The sequence below is a fragment of the Rhincodon typus genome, chromosome 34 (assembly GCF_021869965.1).
Source record: "Rhincodon typus isolate 14 chromosome 34, sRhiTyp1.1, whole genome shotgun sequence".
In the NCBI taxonomy this organism is placed as follows: Eukaryota; Metazoa; Chordata; class Chondrichthyes; order Orectolobiformes; family Rhincodontidae; genus Rhincodon; species Rhincodon typus.
Window position 1 is genome coordinate 13,186,008 of NC_063365.1, and position 18,757 is coordinate 13,204,764.

Genomic DNA, 18,757 nt, shown 5'->3' on the forward strand with positions numbered 1-18,757 from the left:
GGGTCATTCAAGGGATTCCAAAATGAAGATGTCGGTGAGAAGTTATGACTGGTGGTCCAGTCCGGGTGCAGACATAGCCACGTTGGTGGGACAGTGCCCAGAATGTCAACAAGGACAAAATTACCACCAACACTTCGCCCACATCTATGGGAATGGCCAGGTAAACCTTGGACTTGGTTGCATGTCGACTGTGTTGGTCCTTTCATTGGTTCAATGTTCTTTGTAGACACCAACTCAAAGTGGTTGGACTTGCATAGAGTTCATTCATCAAACACAGGAACGATGACAGAAAAACTGTGCACACCTTTTGCAATACACAGACTCACAGAAGTGTTGGTTGCAGACAATGGGCTATCGTTTACCAGCAGGGAATTTGAATATTTCCTAAAGTCGAATGGTATTGTCACATAAGGACAACTCCATACCATCCATCATCCAATGGCTTTGCAGAAACAGTGGTCAAAACTTTGAAGACAGTCTTGAAGAAACAGCCCACAGCTTTGCTAGATACCAAACTCTCCTGGTTCCGATTTTATTATAAGACCAACCCTCATGCAACTACAGGGGTATCTCCAGCAGAGTTACCAAAGGGGAGAAAACTCCACACCAGGTTAAATCTGATATTCCTGCACCTTAGAGGGAGGGTAAAATGGTATCAGGAATGCCAATGCTGGACACCAGACCCTGCTAAGTGAGAGAGACAGTTTACTACAGGGGATGAAGTTTGGTGTAGGAACTACAGAAATGACCCTGCATGGGTAAGAGGCTTGGTCAACGGAAGGTCAGGACCAGCTGAGGTATAAAGTTTGGATAGGTGCAACAGTCCTGAACAAGCACATAGGCCATATGAAAGTGATGTGCTCACAAATGGTGCAGGAGCAAAACATACCGTGCTCCTCAAAACAGTTGGAAAGGCTGTCAGAACCCATAAGTTCTCCCTCTCTGCCAAGCATTGAGGACACCTCTAAATCTGAGATGGATATGGCTGATCTTGCTGCAACAACACCTTTGCTGCTGGAAGAAGAGAACAAATTTCTCCCTAGGTGCTCCAGGTATAACAGCCAAGCTCCTATGCATTACATGCCATCTGTGTCTGACACAGAGTCGCAGCAACTTGACCTGGTGCTAAACGCCCCAGGAGGTGCTACAAGAAAAAGAACCAGCCAGCATCCTCGGACTCAGGGGGAGAGATGTAGTGATTGCAACAAGGTCAGCCAGGTAGGCCTCATAAAATATAAGTACTCTGATGGGGGCTGTTAACCTGGTCCAATCAGGGAGCCCTGGCTGACGGATATAAACAGGAAGGTCAGAGGTTCTGTTCAATCTGGGAGCTGACTGTAAAGGAGGTGGACTAGTGTCAAGGACTTTCCATGTGTAAATACAGGGTGACTTTATGACGGGATACCAGCCTCTGTGGAGTTATTTTGCTTTCAAAACTCAAATAATTGATATTAATGGGGAAACCAAAGGGCCATCACAACTGAAATTGAAATCGTTTTGGACCTGGATTGTCCAGCTTACAGTAGAGGACAGGATATTGTTATGGGGAATCAGAGTAATTGTCCCAAGCAAAGGTCTCTGGCAAATACTGGCTCAACTCCACCAGGGCCATCTATGGGTTTCCAAAATGAAAATGTTGATGATAGGTTATGTCTGGTGGCCAGGCTTGGATGCAGACATAGCTGCATTGATAGGGCAGTGCTCAGAGTTCCAACAAGGACATAAGTTACCTCCAGCTGCTCCCCCATATCTGTAGGAATGGCTGGGTAAACCTTGGATTCCGTTGCACATCGATTATGCAGTTCCTCTCATGGGTTCAATGTTCTTAGTCATTGTAGACGCCCAACCAAAGTGGTTGGGCATGCACAGCGTCCATTCATCAAACCTGGGGATGATGATTGAAAAGCTGTGCATATCTTTTTAAACACACGGAGTCCCAGCAATGTTGGTCACAGCAACAAGCCATTGTTTATCAGCAGGGAGTTTGGTTATTTCTTAAAGTCAAATGGGATTCAACAGCTCCATACCACCCACCATCCAATGGCCTGGCAGAACAAGCAGTCCAAACTTTGAAGGCTGGTTTGAAGAAACAGCCTACAGTCTTGCTGGATACCAAGTTGACAGCGTTCTTATTTAATTATAGGACCACCCCATATTCAACAACACAGATAGTACTGGCAGAGTTGCTAATGAGAGAAGACTCCGCACCAAGTTAAGTCTGCTCTTCCGAGAGCTGGGGCGGGGGAGGGTGAAACAGCACCAAGAATGCCAATGCCAGACATAAGACTCGATCAAGCAAAAAAGACAGTTTGATATAGGGTATGAGGTTTGGTGCAAGAATCACGGAAATGGCCCTGCATGGGTAAGATGCATAGTCAACATGAGGTCAAGACCAGTGATGTATAAAGTTCGGGTCGGAACGATAGTCCCAAACAAACACGTAGACCATATGAAAGCTGGGAATTCGCAAACTGTGCAGTAGCAAAACATTCTCTGCATCACAGAACAGTTGGAAAGGCTGCCAGAACCCATGGGTTCATCTTCTCCATCAAGTAGTGTTGAGTCCTCAGAATCCAACATGGACATAATGGTTGTAGCTGCCTTTATGGCTTTGCCACCAGAAGAAGACAATGAAATTCTATCGAGGTTCTCCTGGTGCAAGAGGTAAACTCCGGTGCATTACACGCTACCCATATCGGATGCCGAGTTGGATGCCGAACTGGAACCAGCGCTAAAGCATCCCAAGAACAAGGACCGGCCTATGTCCTCAGATTCAGAGGGCTAGGAATATGGCAATTGAACAGAACGTCATAGAATATGAACTATCTGATTGGGGCTGTTAATCTGGTCCAGTCAGGGAGCCCTGACTGACATATAAAAAAGGGAGAGTCAGAGATACTGACACTCTGATAGCTGATTCTGAATGACACAGTACAAAAGTGAAGGACTGTTCATGTGTAAATAAAGGGTGACTTGGTGATGGATATTGGCCTCTATGGAGTTATTTCAGTCCCACGCTATCATTTGGCATCATGTTCTCATTCCAGCTCCACATTAGGTTTCTTTTGACTTCAATTTTTTCAGGCTATTTTCTTGTCTCTATCACCTTAACCTCTGCTCCCACCCACCCATATCCTTTCTGCCTTCTGAAAGGTTGCCAACAGGTTCAAGTTGATTTTCAGCATTTAGAAAGAACCTCCCTTCTCTGGCCAGTTTTGTGTAAAAGTTAAAAGGAAGAAGGAGCTTTTGAGAAGGGATCATGAAAGTTTGTGGAAAACCAGCTCTGGGTGCTTTGGCTAGCACCCCCATTTATTTTTTTGCTTTCATATTGCCAGGACCAAACATTGGAAATATTGTCACACAGATGTTATGATTTCTATTGCAGCTTCCAGATCCAAGCACTGAATGTTCTCCCTCAGAATATTATTCAAATTATTATTCAACATGTAATCCACTTTCAAAACTAAACACATTATTTCTAGACCTGAAATTTTTGTTTCTGATTTTATTGATGATTTGTTTTTATTTTAATCAAAACCCATGTTGAGCTTACAACGGATTTGTGAGTGTCAAATGTGACTGAAAAAATAATCTTCAGATCGCCTTTATTGGAAGGCTTTTCTGTCATGTAAAACAAATTAACTTTATCAAATTCAGAAAGAGTAATCCTTTCCTAATTATGTCATATAGTCATATATTAATCCATATATTCAAAAATACTCAATTATTCAAGTTGCATGGCAAATGTTATCGAATGTTGAGGATAGCTTGCTTCTTTTTATAATTTAGAAGCTATCTCTAATCAAAAGAAGCACCCGTCCATTATGACTGTAATGCTGGTTTTTGGGGTACAGAGTATCCAAAGGAACTGTACTGGGGTGCTGACAATTTACAATCTTTTATTAGAAGGAAAGGCTTAATTTTTCCCTCTATTAGCCTGTTTCACTCCAGGATACAAAGTTTCATAGCACAAATGTTAGGCTGTGCAGTGGCTTCCAGATTCTTCTATTGGACTGGTTTTCAAATATGGGTTGGAATCCCACTAGATCACAGAAACAGTGAATTGGGTCATATATTTCTGGTAATTGATCATGTTAAAGTGCAGAATAAAAGCAATCATTATTTTGTGAAATGGTTGTTTCCTAGCTGAATTGAAATTGATGGAACTTTTTGATAATAAATTAAAGTTCAGTTAACTGTGGTCAGTAGTTTCCAGCATTTCATTTCATTATCAGAATTCAGATTAAACTGGTCTGACTCCAGCCAATTACTTCGGGTGTTTCCTCACAGAACAGGCCAGATGAAGGTTCCAACAATGAGTAGAGTAAGGAAACTTCATTGGTACAGACACAGCACTGCGGCTCTGAAGGAGATCTGCTGCTAGCAGATCAAGCTACTCATTCCCAAACTAATTTTCCAGCTTCTCACATGAGATATTTCTCCTGATTTTAAGACAGGCTTGTATTGCCAGAATTCGCCTGTCTATGCCGAACTTTAACTCAAGCATCTCTTTGAGGATGCCAAACAATGCCAACTGAGTCACCATCATGCTCAAAGATATCCAGTTGGTCTAGTGTAGCTACAGGGAGAGAGACTAAAATTTGGCTTGAGCACTAAGATGAACAACTGCTTTTTCAATAGCTGCCAAACCATCAAAGGAAAGAGCTGTGATTTCCTGTAACCAGTAATCTGTTATCTGATTCTGATAGCTCCTCAGAATTTCAATTATGGCATGCAAGTCTGATATCTGATCTAGAAATCAGAAAACAGGGCCCAGTATAATGTGCTTTTTTAGATGAATATATAGTGCTGCTATTATTATAGTGAGCGGGTAGGATCTAGAATTCATTGCCTAAGGGTACAGTGGGGATAGGCTCAATTGAAGTTTTAAAATGGAATTGGATTATTACGTGAAAAGAAAACATTTGCAGAACTATGGGAAAAGGCAAAAGAGTGGCACTAATGATGAGTTAATTCTTCAGAGGGCCAGCACGGACATGATGGGTTGAATTGCCTCCTTTTTTGCTGTAACTATTCTCTGATTTTATGATAATTTATAAAGAGTGATAGATTTCAGGCACATTCTGTTCAATATTAGCTGAGAGGGCATATTTGTGGGGCGAAAGTGTTCGGAAACAAATTGAGAAAATATACTTAGTGGCTGGTGTGAATTGAGAAATGCTTTTGGGATTGTCTGAACGTGGCTGAAAGGCCAAATTCTGCTCCTACTTCTTATGGTAATAACCATACTGAAGCATTCCTGCTACCATACCAATTTCTAATGGAACTTTGTTTTTAAAAAAAGTGTACACAAATAATTGACTGGTCAAACTTTAACACTATGGTTTATCCACTGAATTTGCTGAAACTTACAAATCAAAACTGGTTGCTCTTTTAGTTTGTGTCATCAGAACCATTTGATTGAATTATAACTTTAGCTTATAACAAGTTACCTACTCTGTAATATTTGTACTGGTTTGAATTATCATTATTGTGGGTTGGAAAATGTCAGGAATACCATAGGATAAATACCTGATGTTATTGCAGTCACAGTCTAGCTTTTTTTTTGATATGTTACAACAGTCAAATGTTGGAGTCAACAGTGACAACAGATACAATGTGGTTACTGAAGGCTTTAAGATAAGTTAACCATATAACATAAAATTCTAAGCTGTTTCAGTGTTACCAGATGCTTTTTTCAAGTTTTTAGAATATTTCTGCTTTATGAGTTGAGAACTTTTCCTGTTAATACCCAGACAAAGCCCTAAGGGTTATACACAGTGTCTGGCAAAGTTGATCATAGAGAAATTCTCTGGTTTCTAAGTTTGTTAATACTACTCAAATCAATATTGTTAAGGAATGAAACTGCCTGCCAAATTGCTTCATGTACCACATATTGTTTAATATTCACTGTTATTAATATATATTGTTAGAATAAGATGATTTAACTCTGTGGTTCACATCAATACTCTGGTGCTGTCCAGATGCTTATCATGTTGTAGTATTATGAAAAGTGGTCCCAGATGTCCTGGATGAAGGAATTTTGATCATTGTCTTTTTCTCAAAACTGTTCCTGTCCGTCACTCTATTAAGCTATCTTTCGCATATACTGTACAAGCCTATAGGAAAATAACCTGGTCAATATAAAAATTATTATGAATATAACTTTTTATGTAGTCTGTAAAGTTTAAAGTGCCACATTTTGTTATACTAAGCATTAACCTGAACAAGTAAGTTGTAACAGTAAGTTTTAAACATGTTTTCAAGTCGTCAGAATGTAATAAAACAAGTGACTGAACACAACTGATAGAACTTGCCATTTTTCTTAACATTACCAATACGTAAATAATTAAAAGATTTGGAAACATTTGAAATTTTGTTCCAAACTATGGTCTTCAATAGCATAAATGTTGTCTTTTACAATCAAAAATAGATAATCTAACTTAGTTAATTATTTCAGAGGTACATTTTAAAACTGTAAAGATAAACAAGCTGGAAACTTGTTTGACTGGTTCATTTGAAGTTAACTATATCTTATAGGCTGATTTTGTGTGCCTAACTTCACAATTGTGGAGCATGCAGATGCATGTTCCTAATTTTCCGCATGCCATATTTTCTGGCAAAGAAACTAATTAGGCACAATGTGGCTGTGATATAAGCAGCTAAAATGTAATTGATCTTATTAAGTTCTTAGTGCTATTCTTCACCTTGCATCTATAAAATGAAAACATGACTTCTTTACCTGGTCTGCAGTAGTAGACTTCTTAAAACTAGTGACAATTTATATTCAGGAACAAAAACAAAGTTGCTGGAAAAGCTCAGCAGGTCTGACAGCATCTGTGAAGGAGAAAACAGAGTTAACATTTCGGGTCCGGCTGTTCTGAGGAAGGGTCACTGGACCCGAAATGTTAACTCTGTTTTCTCCTTCACAGATGTTGCCAGACCTGCTTACCTTTTCCAGCAACTTTATTTTTGTTCCTGATTTACAGCATCTGCAGTACTTTTGGTTTTTATTGACAATTTATATTGGTGGTTAGAATTGTTTACCATGATGATCATTTCATTTGTGATGTATTTTCCTCATTATTAATTCCTATTGCTCTGGGGAGTTAATTGTTTTTCCTTTTGCAAGACTTTTATTTAATGTTAGCTTTCCTGTAGCATTTTTGCTTGTCGATCAAAGTTAATTTGCTGTAAGTGTCAAAAATGGAAATTCCAGTAGGATGTTTGTGTTGGATAAGAAAGATGATTTTATAAGTATTGGAAAAGACAGGTGCTCATATACCTGAGGTGTAATGTTCCACCTGTGCTTATTCCAGTGCTTGTATACGAAGATCCAGACCATCCAAAGTGGACATATCAGAGTAGACAAGTTCTGCCTATATTTCATAAATAAAACTGCCACAACAACTGTGTTGTCGCCAGGACAACTTGTACCACAAAGACAACTCTTTCTTTGATTGTGAAGGTCACTATTGTTTTAACATTTTAGGCCAATTTATCCTTCAGAAGCACTGTTTGTGACAAATGCCACATCAGTTTGTTCCCACAGAAGAATCAGTAACTGTTAGATGCCTTGATTACAAAGACCATCCAGTATATCCACATCTCTACTACATAAAGAACTTTTCCAGAGTTTAAGGTTCCCATTAGCATCATAGCGGGTTCCCAAATATTTTGAAGACTTGTTGAGCCTGACCACTATCTCACACTAATCAAAATTGCACTGGACTACCAAACAAGGTAGATCGCCTCACGCCCTCACAATCAATGGAGCAAAATCTGGACAATATCATTCTTGAGATGATTTATTGTGATTAACCACCATGCGAGTGCCAACAAAGTAGCTATACCCTCATGCATGAATTGCAGAAAATTAGTATGAAAGCACAGGTAATAAGGAAGGCAAATGCAATTTTGGCATTTATTGCTAAAGGAATAGCATATAAAATTATGGATGTGTTGCTGCAACTGTACAAGGCATTAGTGAGACCGACCTTACGTACTGCTTATACTTCTGATTCCCTTACTTGAGAAGGATGTAGTTGTAGTTTAGGCAGTTCAGAGCAGTTATCAAAGATTGATTCCAGAAATTAGGGGTTTGTCTTATGAAGGGAGATTAAGCAGTTTAGGTCTATACTCTTTGGAATTTAGAATAATGAGAGGAGATCTAATTGAGGTATAGAATATGCTAAAGGGAGTTGATAAGGTAGACATAGATAAGATGTTCTCTCATGTGGGGCAATCTCGAACAAGATGTCAGAGTTTTAGGATAAGGGGTAGCAGATTTAAAATAGTGATGAGAAAAAATTACTTCTCTCAAAGCATCATGAATCTGTGGAATTCATTATCCCAGAGTGCATTGGATGCTGGAACATGGAGTAAATCTGAGGAGACAGATTTTCAATTAATGATAGGTTGAAAGGTTATGGAGACCAGAGATAAAGTGGAATTGAGGGCGAGATGAGATGAACTATGAGGAACTGAATGCCTACTTCTGCTCCTACTTCTTATGTTCTTACATCCAACAGAAAGAATTTACCACCTATCCTTGACATTCAATATCATTATCGTCATTGAGTTCCCTACCATTAACATCTGGACATCACCATTGATCAGAAACTTAATTGGACCTGCTGCAAAAACTGTGGCTCCAAGAGTAGGTCAGAAGTTGGGCATTCTATGGTAAATGATTCAACTCTTGAGTTCTCAAAGCATTTCCACCATTTATAATGTGCAAATCAGGAATGTAATGGAATAACAATGGAGTTCACCTGCCTGGATGAAATCAGTCCCAACAACATTCAAGGAATTCAATGCAATGCAGGACAAAACAGCCAGTTTGATTGTACACTATCTGACGCAAGTGGTAGGTGTGTACCATTTACAAGTCACACTGTAACATCTCACAAGTCTCTTCAACAGCACCCACAATATTCTAGACATTTACTGCCTAGAAAGGCAGCAGATGCTTATGAAAGGCACCATTTTCAAGTTTCCCCTTCAAATCACATATGATTCTGACTTGGAAATATACTGTTACTCCTGTTATTGTATTGGATCAAAATCATGGAATTGCCTACCTAACAGTTTTGCAGGAATCTTCATTACGTAAACAATAGCAGTTTATAAAGTAGGTTAACTACCACCTTCTCAAGAATAATTAGAGATGAGCAATAAATGCATGCTGGCTATTAATTTCCATAACCTGCATATGAATTTTAAAAAATTACCTGCTGAACCTGAGGGCTTTGCTTTGTCAGTATCTGTAAAGTCATCACAACCTCTTACTTATTTCTTTTCTACTTCAACTAAATCACTCTGATCCTTATTCAATCTTTGATGTCTTTGCTATTTAACTTTTATGTTCGGAAATGACTCTGAGCTGGTAGGCTGTGAGAATAAAAAGCTTGTCTGAAATATTGAGAGAATGATGCATGTAATGGATCATGAAATTGCAAGTTTTCCTGATGAATCAGAAAAAAAACACAATGATAGTCACATGTAAGATAATAAAACCGAACAGATATATGTAGAGTGGAACTTTCATCCTAGAGGTGCACAGCGAGAGTTATAGAATTTCTCTGCTTGGTATACCTAGCACAGGAGAAAGTGCTTGAAAAAGTGGGATTTTCATTCCAGTGGTGGGGTGCTAACTGGAGTCAGGCCTGCCATCCCCATGATCAGTTTGGAGGTAGCCAGTCCTGTGCTGAATGCCAAGGTGATGGAGGCAGTGTTAGTGCATAAGACAGAGGTAGATAGATTCTTGTTTGGCAATGGAATCAATGGTTATTGGGAATAGAAAAGAGTATAAAATTCAGAACACAAAAAGATCAAGCATGATCTGGTTGAATGGTGAAGCAAGCTTGAAGGGCTGAGTGGCTTACCTCTGCTTCTAATTGCTATGTTCATATGTACATCCATTACTATGTTGAAACAGCTGTGTCCAAGGGAAAGCAATGCCTGATTTATATATAAAGAGGTTTCAAGTGATATTGCAGAGGGCTAGGAAATGTTTATCCCCACAATGTAGTCAGCTGGGTATGGAAGGAAGGCTCATGACCTGCACCAGCTCACACCCTTACCTCACATTGACAAAAATTAGAGGCATGAATAATCTTGGAATCGGGTTCTGGCTGACATCTTTAAAGATCTATACAGTCCACAGATCTAGTCAATTATGTTGTACAGTGCCTGAGCTTTCAGACTTGTAATTTTTTTTGTAATTTCTGGACCTACGTTATTCATTAGCGGTCCTAGAAATTTCAGAGGAAATTGCGGACATGTTGTTGGTGTCCATACAATATGTTTAGCTATTTAGATAAATGTGATTGTTCTCAAATTTGCCTCAAAATATTCTAATAATTATTTGAAACTTTATGTAAACTTTCAATTTGGTTACTTTAATGCCACCTTGTACAACGCTCATATAGTGCAAAATTACTCAATTTTAATTCATTTCATCACCCTAAACATGTAGAGATAAAATCCTGTCTTGTATGGTAATACATCATATATCCTGCCAATATTCAGTTTCTTTTACTCTATTAGTTTTCTACCACTTTAAAAGTAATGCTTCACTGAACTGTTTCATGGGACTTTTCTCGTTATTTGCAATCAAACATGCTTCTGGAAAACGATAAAAAGACAGGCTTCTTCTATATTGAGAAAAATGCATGCTGATGACAGCAAGTATTTTTGTGCCAGATTTACTAATTTGACTTTAGTTAACAGTTGGTGGTTTTATAACTTAATTTGGATAAAACAGCTTTGCTCAGACTGTGGAGCAATATATGTCACAACTTTTGTTTGCATGGTATTGATGGAATATATGTTTCAAGCAGCTTCTTAAGGTTCTTTCACAGTTTGCTACATTCACACAAACAAATCAAAGCTACTGTACATTGAAGCAATAAAATCCCTCAATGAATTGGAGAATTTTCTTTTCTATGGCCTACCAAGTCTGTAATTCAAAAAAAATCGAATACCTTTTTAATACCTCAATCCTTTGCCAAGAGATCACAAAAATTTATTTGAAATCTCTATTTGATTGTAACTTATACTGACCTGTGAAAACATGGCAGATGCTTTCTATAGTGCAAATGTCATCTTAATTTATCACAGTGATTTTATTTTAAACTACAGTAAACCTATAACAAAAAAGAAACATATGTAGTTTTTGAACCTAAACACATGACACACTGATCTCACATATAATAAATTGAGAAACAAGATTGAAATAAGGGGGATTAAACAATTCCTTTCAGTTGTAGATTTTTTAAACTAGATTTCAAAATAACACATTCATGTTGCATAAAAGTGAAAACCTACAAATAGCTGATATTCTACCAAGTTAAAGTTGAATGTTATGTTCTTCAATCAATACTTCATTTAAAATATTATTAGTAAATTGCAATTATAATTTTAAATAACTAACCTTGTGGCAGCATGCACTATATTTCAGAACTCCTCAGTCTGTAAACTTAATGTCGTTGTCTCTGTACTTTTACCATTCCTTGATAAAAAGTTAGTTCTGCCGGGCACCCATAATCATTGGCTTCCATAAACAGGATCATGAGGTTCAGGATGCAGTGACGGAAAGTTGTGTGCTGAAGAAGAATGTGGAAAACTTTCTCAAAGGATATTCAGGGGGCACTTCTCCTACTTCCCACAGCTCTGAGCAGTTTCAGAGATGCCCACAACTCACCAAAGACATATGGCCAACAAAAGGGGAAGGTAGCTGTATCAGTGATCATCAAGGCCACTGTCGCCCTTAACTACTTTGCAAGAAGATCCTTCCAAACAGTGGAGGTAACATGCTCAACATTTATTCACCATTTATTATTGTATCAGGATGGTGACGGAGGTCCAGTATGTCAAGAGGGGCATTTCATTGTTTTCTCTCTTAACAGAAAGCAGTAAAGTCGCTAAGTTGAATAGACTGGTAGTGGTTTAAACTAAGGATCACCATGCCTCAGGTGAGGGGAGATGTTGAGAACAACAGTCCTTCATGGTAACCTCAGCCAGTACAAGAATTGAACCAATGCTGTTGGCATCATTCTGTATCACTGTTCAGCCGACTGAGCTGAGGAGTAGGAGCAGAGTTAGGAAATGGTATCAGAAATTCTATTGATGAAGGGACCAGCTACTGCACACACATGACTGTGCAGGCTCTATTTATTATAGAGAAAATGTCCTAGAACCACAAGAGTCACTTCTCCATTAAGGTGCAGTTCCAGCTTGCAACTTCTATCAAGCCAGCATAATCCTTACTGCACAATTCCTCATTTTTCAGTCCATCTGATACATATCATCATGGTGTAGTCTTCATTGATTTGCTGAAATAAAAACCTGCAGCATCAAAATTTTTCATAAAAACTTCTAACAACACCAAGAAAACTGAATGACAAGCATGTAAATCAACCTTTGAAGCCTCAAAAATCCCTCCAAAAAGAGGTGTCAACACACATTGAGTATAAAAGTTAAATGCTGCACACAATGTGACACGTTGGTTCCCAACTTTGTCATTCATCATGTGGGGACATGTCTTAAACTCATGTACATCATATCACCTTCTTGATTCCTTGCACCAAGTTATAAGATAACAGTGAGTTATCCATCTGTGGGGTGAAAACTATAAGGCCGATTACACAGGTAATTATAGCATGGCATGGCAGAAAATGGGAAGCCATCTATTGTGAATATATGCAGACATGAACTTTGCAGCCAAATTCTGGGCGTTATTTTATATGTCAATTCGACTCACATTACAATCCATGGATCCTTGTGCATCTGCCTATGTTGATGTGGTGCATTGAGCAGCACAAGAGGTTGGTAAATGAGTGGGTAAAACATGTCCTGTGAACAACCATTCATTAACCCTGCCTACCATGAAGGCCATTGAACATTTTCTGCTGCTGTCAGATCCTTTCAGCCAACTCAAGAATTTATTTCCCTGGCCAGCTGCTCATATATCTTCACATGGTTTGTTTTGCTGGTTTTCTGGACCTTTGCAGAAACATGGCTTCCATCCTGCTTTGCATCTCCTGGTATTAATATGCCTTCTACACAACACTGGAAGACCTGGGAACTCTCTCTATGTCCTAGTGCTTCTTTTAGTGTGCTTTTCCTTGTAAATAGTTTTTTCTCAGACAATCAGAAACAGTTCTGTAAAACTGCTGTCTAAAGAGAGGCAGCCATGCAGGCCAACCACACATGGTTCCCTTTATAGCATGTAGCCCATCAACACTATTGGTTATGCGTGTCTGCAGACTGAAACCACTCAAATGAATAGGTATCACAGAGTCCACATGCTATCTTTTTCAGTGGTCCTGGGCACAAGTTAATTGTGAATCATGATGTTGTACTGAAAATAAGGGTATTTGAATTCTTCTCCGATGAGTTTGCTCAAAAATATATCTGTCCATTAATATAATCAATTCAGAACCATTATCATTCATCAATAATCTTTGTTTGGCAAGTTCTTAATTGTGCTAACTTAATAAATCAAATAGCACTCAAGGAATTCTGGGCATACATATTGGTATATAACAAGGCATGGAAATATTCAACTCTTACAATGATGTATTTTTAAAAATAAAGATTAGTCAGCTGTCAAGGAACTCAATAGCTGGCCTCAATGTTAAAAGTCATAGAGTTCATAGTATTCATCAGGTATTATAGTTACCTTGGTACTTTTTTTCTAGAAATGCCATCATTATTCCTTGGAGATAACAAGAACTGCAGATGCTGGAGTCAGAGTCGATACAGTATGGAGCTGGAGGAACACAGCATGTCAGGCAGCATCAGAAGAGTAGGAGAGTCGACGTTTCGGGTCCAAAACATTGACTCTCCTACTCCTCTGATGTTGCCTGACCCGCTGTGTTCCTTCAGCTCCACACTGTAAGACCACCATATTCCTCTGTTCATAATGGATGTGGAATGCACCATTACTCAGCTACCATAATGTAAGAGGGTAATGAAATCTGGGCAATCACAAAGTCATTCAAGAGTGTTGTAATAAAATGAACTTGGGGGTTGGTTAACTTAGTTTGCTGAATGGCTGGCTTGCAATGTAGAGTGACACCAACAGCACAGGTTCATTTCCTGTACTGGCTGTGGTTATGATGAAGTTCCCACCTTCTCAAACTTGCCCCTTGCCTGAGGCATGGTGGTCTCAAGGTTAAACCCACAACCAGTCATCTCTCAGTAATCAGAGGCCTGCCCTTTGGTCCTCTGGAACTGAGACAACTTTACCTAATAAAACAATCAAGGGTTCAGAAAAGATTTACCAAGATGCTACCAGGATTGGACGGTTTGAGTTATAGGGAAAGGCTGGATAGGTTAGGATTCTTTTTTACTGGAGCAGAGGAGGTTCAGGTGCGACCTTATAAGAGTTTTATAAAATCATGAGGGGCACAGATAAGGTGAATAGCAAAGGTCTTTTCCCTAGAGTGGGGTAGTTCAAAGCTAGGAGGCATATTTTTTAAGGTGATAGGAGAAAGATTTAAAAGGGGCCTGAGGGGCAACATTTTCAGACAGAGGGTGGTTCACATGTGAATTAACTGCCATAGGAAGTTATGGGTGCAGGTACAGTTAAAACATTTAAAAGACATTTGGACAGGTACATGAATAGGAAAAGTTTGGGCCAAATACAGGCAAGTGGGACTAGTTTAGTTTGGGAAAATTGGTTGGCACGGACGAATTGGACTGAAAGGCCGGTTTCTGTGTTGTATGTCTCTATGATTCTATGTTAATTCATTGTTTGTTTTGGAGGTCAATTTGAGTTTTGAAGACAAAACTCCACAGATGCTACCAGCCCTGCTGAATTTCTCCTGCACTTTGTTTTTATTTCAGATCTCTAGCATCCTAAGTATTTTGCTTTTATTTGACCTTATTTCCCTGTTGTCTTTGCTACATTTTTTCTGTATTCTCTTATCATGCTTATAATTTGTTGGACTGGAAACTCCTTGTTTATATTTTACTCCTCTTCCAATAGGCATGTACAAGCAGTATTTGGTGATCCTCTTTACATTTTAGTCCTTCTCTCTAATAACTTAGGAAGGATTGATGTTTCTTTTGTGTTCAAGCCATTAACTTGCTGGCATATATATGTCTTCCTAATTGCCTTTCTTCAGGTGAGACCATGAGACCACATACGCACATCTGGCAGCAGCAATATCATTAATGACCAGAAGAAGCTAATATACAAGTAAGGTTAAAGTTGTACTATTCAATCATGTAAATACTTCTTAACTTCTTTATGCAGTTTTGGCAAACTTACTTATTCTATAAATGTAAGAAATAACAAATTACATTTGAAATGTTAATAAATCTAAATCAGATTGGTGAGGTAATTTACAGACTATTGTGAAATAGTACATCATAGTAAAATGTATAAATATGTCCAATATATAACATATCTATTTAAAAGTAAATGTTACATTATGCATTGAAAAATTTGACTAAACTTTCGATCTTCACTTTCGGATGAAATTCGCTGTCTGTTGAATAATCACTGGTAAGTCTATTTTACTTCATCTTTAATAACTAATGTTCTACAAATTATTTTTAGGACTGTAAAGTGAAGCAACTTTTTTGTGCTTGTCAGGGTGAAAGTTGCCAATGCTAAGGAATTATTTCTATACTCTGCACTGTGACCCCATGAAACACAATCAGATCAAGTGTAACACACTAAGCTTAAACTCCACAGTTTCAACAATGCATCAGAATTCCAGTCTCACGGAGCAGTTGCTACTGTATCAAGTTTGACATGTTTTAATTTTCTACAGTACCCATTCATATGGTTAATCTGAGTGATTGCCTGTTACTGCTGAATATTCAATTTTAAAAAATAATACAGTCTCAAACTCAATGAAAGTTATGTTCTGATTGTCCAAACTTATTTAATTTGGTCTCTTACAGTTAAAGGACACATGATACGTTGATTACATCCGCTTGTGTTGAATCTAAATTTTATTGCAAAGACATGACTCAGACCTACACCGCTCAGTAGGATCTTTTTTATAGCTTATGTGTGGAAGATCTTGTCCAAATAATTAACATAGCGAGAGTTCATTAGCTCATATAATCAGGTCAAGAGAATCGTTAACACATATCATCCTTTTAGGAAAACTTTCTTTCTTACTTTTTTCTTTATGATTCCCAATTATAAAGACCGTTAACAGGTTGGTGCAACCAATGAATGCTATCACTGACTTACCCATTGGATATCCCATGTAAATTGTATAACAGTAGATCTCTTCCATCATTCAAATTGTACATCTGAGTTAGCTATCCACTTCTCAAAAGGAAGCTTGAAAATGAGACATGTTAATTCATTTGCTTTTGATTGAACATCTACGATTTAAATACAACAGCTCTCCAAGGCAAAATTAATTCCATTCATGATGCTGGAAAATTTGCAACCTATTATATAGTGCATTACTCAGTGATTGGTTTTGTGTATTCCACCGGGTTAATTCTGTACATTGTATATGAAATAAATCTGAAGACTGGCTTATTTTTGGGATCCTCAATTGCTAGATTTAAACTTGTTGAAATTTGGTATCATTCATATTGAGACCTTCTGGTGAAAACAAATGTGCAAAAATGAACGAAAATACTTTTCCTCCACTCACATTGGAAGGGATTACTTTTATATTCCACTCTATAATGGTTTCCAAATTATTCTAGAATGGAAAAAAATGGCTTGTACATTTTAAGTGCAGTTTTTCATTGGAATATGGTTTCAAAAGAATTCTCCACTTCAATATTTATGTTACATGTTTTCTTTATTTGGTTTATGGTTATACTGTATAACAAGCAGACAGAAAATAACTAGTCCTTCAATCCTCACTACATACCCAAATGATAAAAATGTGGAATAGGTTCAAATAAAATGGTATCAAGCAATTTATATTATTTAAATATCAATATTAATTTACTCTGGGGGGTGAAAGGATGACCCAGAGATTGTAAACAGCACTTAGAGTCAAGAGAAAAAGGAAGACCTGGAGCCAGTGAACACAAACTAAGATGCCTTGGAGAAAGTTGAGAGTATAGCTGCAAATTCTACAAAACATTGGGTTTGATAAACAAAGCAAACTATGATATCAAAAGAAAGTCATTAGTTGATTCAAAAACAGAAATTGCTGGAAAAGCTCAGCAGGTCTGGCAGCATTTGGAGAGAAAAATCAGCGTTTATGTTTCGGGTTCAGTGACCCTTACTCAGAACTCAGAGTTGGTCCATGTTGGTACCAATGAAACAGGTTCTGTGGACAGAGTTTAAGGAGTTGGGAAAGAGATTAGAAAGCAAAACCTTAAAGGTAGTAATCTCCAGATTACTCCCACTGCCACATGCTAGTGAATATAGAGATAAGGGGTTACAGCAGACAAATATGTGGCTGGAGAAAAGGTGCAGGAGACATGGCTTTAGATTTATGGAGCATTGGATTGGTTCGGGGGGAGGGGGAAGGGTAGTGGGTGGGGCGAGTGGGGTTTGTAGGGGGAAGGTAGTTTCTGCACTATTCAAACAGTTTGCACCTCAACAGGGCCAGGCCAAATATCCTTGCGAGAAGGTTTGCTAGAGCTGTTGAGTAAAATTTAAACTAGTTTGACAGGAGAATGGAGACCTCAGAGTGAATTCACATGGGACAGAATCAGAAATGGTAATGGATGGCATAAAATGAGTAAATAATCTGAAGGAACAAATATTAGCAAATAAAAAAATATTGGCAGTGCTCAGGAGTATATATTTCATTGCAAAGAGTTTAGCAAATAAAGAAATGGGTTGAGAGCACAGATAGAAAAATTGCAGTATGATATCATAGCTATTACAGAAATATCACTCAAAGAGGGTCAGGAATGGCAGCTCAACATTCCTGATTACAGAATTTCAGATGAACTAGAGAAGGTGCCATAAAAAGGGGGTGGGGGTGTAAATTTTGATCGAAAACACAGTTTCATCTGTATGAGGGGTACTATGTCAGAAGATTTCTCAGATGAGGCTAAATATGGATTGTGCTAAGTAACAAACAGGGCTATCACAATATTGGAAGTGTACTATAGACACCTACTCTTCCTAGTAAAAATTGTTACAAGATGATCGAAGAGCAAATATGTAAGTAAATCTCTGAAAAGCGCAAAAACAATAGTGCAATAATAGTTGCGGAATTTAACTCATTCATTATTAACTGGGATGGTTTCAATGTAAAAGGAATGGAGAGAAAAGAATTCTTGAAGCACATTCAAGAGAATTCTTTGGCCAGTATATAGCACGTAGAACAAGAGAGTGCATATTCTTGACTTAGTTTTAGGAAATGCAACATGGTAGTGGACAGCATTTTGGTAGTGGTGATCATAATTCAGTTATTTTTAACATAATTATAGAAAAGGACAAAGGTAGAACAAGAGTTAAGGTTCTAAAATGGAGATAAGCACATTTTACTAAACTGAGGAGTGATTCACCAAAAGTGGACTGGAAATAGCTATTTGAAGGTAAATCAGTATTAGAACAGTGGGATGCTTTCAAAGGTGAGATTCAAGGGATTCACAGTAAATATGTTCCCATAAATAAAAAGGGTAGAATGACCATTTACAGATCTTCTTGGATGTCAAGGGGTATACAAGGTAAGAAAAGGCAGAAAAGGACAGGTTATCTCAGATACTGAAAACTCAGTATTGAAGAAAGTAGAAAGGTGTATAGAAATTGCAGGGGTGAAATCATAAATAAAATAAGGAAAACAAAGAAAAGGTA